Source organism: Triticum dicoccoides, chromosome 2A (assembly GCF_002162155.2).
Source record: "Triticum dicoccoides isolate Atlit2015 ecotype Zavitan chromosome 2A, WEW_v2.0, whole genome shotgun sequence".
Taxonomy (NCBI): domain Eukaryota; kingdom Viridiplantae; phylum Streptophyta; class Magnoliopsida; order Poales; family Poaceae; genus Triticum; species Triticum dicoccoides.
Window position 1 is genome coordinate 779913250 of NC_041382.1, and position 3855 is coordinate 779917104.

Sequence of the window (3855 nt, forward strand, 5' to 3'; positions counted from 1 at the left end):
GTGAGGAGGACGACGAGGTCGGCGCTGGGTGGGAGAGGAGGGGGAGGAGGTGGATCAGGAGGGTCCGGGGACGGGGAGGAGGAGGTGGCGGCGGCGGCGAGGAGATTGGGAGGAGGGAGGAGGGGTGCGATGGGGGGAGGGGTTTGATTAGGGTTGGGGGTGCGTGGGGTATCTCTTTTTCTTTTTTGTTTCTTTTTTTCTGTAGATAGATGGATGGATGGATGGATGTGGGATGGGGAGATGGATGGATGGACGGACGCCATGTCATCCATCCGTGGGAAGAGCCCTGATTGGTTCGGAAAATCAGTGATTTAAAATAATTTTGAAGTACTAAAAATAGGGGAATTTTGTGAATTAGCTATCAAAATATTTTGCAAAACTGCACAACTAAAATTTTCACTCAAGTTAGACCCCATTTTTATGGATGATCACCGATTTGCATGCATTTTTTATCTTTCTAGATATTTTTAATCATTTTCTTGTGGCAAAAATGGTTTTTTTATGAAGAACCTACCAAATATTTGTTGTAAAATTGGACCAAATCACTTTTCTAAAATACTAGGCCATATTTAATGCACAATTTACCAAATGGTTGGGTGTCAAAAGTTTTGATCCACCTCTCGTGAAAAAGACAAATTTCCGCCGTTTCAGGTGGAAGCGGGTCAAATTTGAATTGCGGTTGCCTCATAGTTTGCTATTTATTTTTTCCAAAATTCATTTCTAGGTACAAAAGTATCTATTTAATCAAAGAAATACCAAAAAAATCCATGATTCGAACACTAGTTGGAAACGGTCATTCTCGCCGTTTTGACCGCATTTTGAAACGGCCATAAAAAATTCAAACATATCAAAAAATTGGGAAACCTTCGCATTGGGTCATTATATGTGGCCAAGTTACCAAGAAAAATAACAAACTTGTAATACGACAATTATTTTAGAAAAGTGTCCTCAGAAATGAGCTATCACGTGTGGAGATCAATGGCTTTCAAGTCAGATGATCAATCTTATGGCCACATTCGTGGCATCGTTTGTTCACATGATCTTATATTGTGCACAAGGGTGCATATTGGAATGGCAAACAATGTTGCCTAAGGAAGTTTTCATTTTCTTTGAACGAAAAAACCATTTTCCATTTTTCGAGTGCCCAAAAGTAGTTTTTTTTGTGAAGGACCTCCCAAATAATTGTTGCAAAATTGAACCAAATCATTTTTTACAATAATAGGCCATATTTAATGCACAATTGACCTAATGGTTGGGTTTAAAAAGTTATGATCCACCTCTCGTCAAAAAGACAAATTTCCGCCGATTCAGTTGGAAGCGGGTCAAATTTGAACTGTAGCTGCCTCATAGTTTGCTATTTATTTTTTCCAAAAATCATTTCTAGGTACATAAGTATCTATTTTATCAGAGAAACACCAAAAGTTTTCTAAGATTCAACCAGTAGTTAGGAACGGCCATTCCCGCCGTTTTGACCGCATTTTAAAACGGGCATAAAAATTTCAAAAAAATCCAAAAATTGGGAAACCTTCGCATTGTATCATAATATGTGGCCAAGTTCCCAGGAAAAATAACAAACTTGTAATACGGCAATTATTATAAAAAAATGTTCTCAGAAACGAGCTATTACGTGTGGAGATCAATGGCTTTCAAGCCAGATGATCAATCTTATGGCCACATTCATGGCATAGTTTGTTCAAATTATCTCATATTGTGCACAAGTGTGCATATTGGAATGGCAAACAATGTTGCCTAAGAAAGTTTTCATTTTCTTTGGACGAAAAGACCATTTTCCATTTTTCGAGTGCCCGAAAGGAGGTATTTTTGTGAAGGACCTCCCAAATAATTGTTGCAAAATTGGACCAAATAAATTTTCTAAAATACTAGGCCATATTTAATTCACAATTGATCAAATGGTTGGGTATTAAAAGTTTTGATCCACCTCTCGTGAAAAACACAAATTTTCGCCGATTCAGTTGGAAGCGGGTCAAATTTGAACTGTAGCTGCCTCATAGTTTACTATTTATTTTTTCCAAAAATCATTTCTAGGTACATAAGTATCTATTTTATCAGAGAAACACCAAAAAAATTCCAAGATTCAACCACTAGCTAAGAACAGTCTTTCCCGCCGTTTTGACCGCATTTCGAAACAGACATAAAAAATTCAAAAAAATTCAAAAAATTGGAAAACATTCGCATTGTGTCATTATATATGACCAAGTACCAGAAAAAATAATAAACTTGTAATACGGCAATTCTTTTAAAAAAAAGTGTTCTCAGAAATGTGCTATCATGCGTGAAGATTCATAGGTTTCAAGCCAAATGATCAATCCTATGGCCACATTCATGGCATAGTTTGTTCAAATGATCTCATATTATGCACAAGGGTGCATCTTGTAATGGCAAACAATATTGCCTAAGGAAGTTTTCATTATCTTTGGACGAAAAAACCATTTTCCATTTTTCGAGTGACCAAAAGAAGGTTTTTTTGTGAAGGACCTCCCAAATAATTATTGCAAAATTGGACCAAATCAATTTTTTAAAATACTAGGACATATTTAATGCACAATTGACAAAATGGTTGAGTGTAAAAAGTTTTGATCCACCTCTCGTGAAAAAGACAAATTTTCACCGATTCAGTTGGAAGCGGGTCAAATTTGAACAGCAGTTGCCTCATAGTTTGCTATTTATTTTTTCCAAAAATCATTTCTAGTTATATAAGTACCTATTTAATCATAAATACATGGTTTGGTGGCGATACGTCGAGGTTTGGGCGGTGGCCGAGGGCCCCAACTCTAGAGCGCGTAAACTTGCATGCCCGCCGCGTGGTCACCGCGTGACCGTGGCGTTGCCATGTGTTCTGGGAGGCCTAGGCATGTCTAGTGGGTTGGGCACTCCCCAGGTAGGTGCTAGGAAGAAAATTACAACATAAGATTCTCACGAGGAGACCGATCAATGCTCAAACATGAATTAGCAGCCAAGTGTTTGATTAGCGGTACGAGAAATGTACATGGCTAATGGACGTGAGTTTTGGCTGAGGACGATCAATTACTAAGAAGACCGTCTTCACAAATTTTCAGCTCAAAAAGAGGAGCCTAGGTGGTACTTGCTTTGCAAAGTACCACACTGGGCATAAACACGAATGTTGAAGCTGAGCTCAAAATAATGAATGGATTGAGCCGGAATTTGGTGTAGGATGGTTATTTGGGCATAGGAAAGCACTGTAGAAAATGGATACTATTTGGACATGCCAAAGTGGTACTTCCTTCACAAAGTGCTGCTTTGAACAAAATAGGAAAATGAATATTGTTGAATTATTTTTGAACTAGGTAAGGAAGGTTTTTGACATATTTGATGAAGATACGATCCAAACAATTTATGAGAATTTTTTGGGAATTTTTGGAATAACAGAAATATAGGTTGCTTCACAACCTAGGGCAAAAATTGACACATGGACATGACACATAGGCAAAACTGATGAGATGGCGCCTAGTCATCGCAACCCACCACAATTTACAAGGCTATGACCATCTATATTGGTCGTTAACAACTAGAAATAAGGCGGCGGACTAGCGTTGTTTGCTTTATGACCATTTCGTGTAAGGAAATTACGACCTTTCTGACCAAAATGGTCGCAATGGTTTAGGGTTTGGATCCCCCCGAACAGCTTTTGATCAATTGGTCTCAAATGGTCATAGATCTATGATCAATTTTTCTAGGGTCACTGACAGAAGGTCACTAGTTGACATATTTCTTGTAGTGTATGCGGCCATTTTTTTAAACACAAATCGAAGTCGCTCATATACATGAGCATATACTCACCACTACGAACGCACACCCTACCCTAAGAAGCACCTC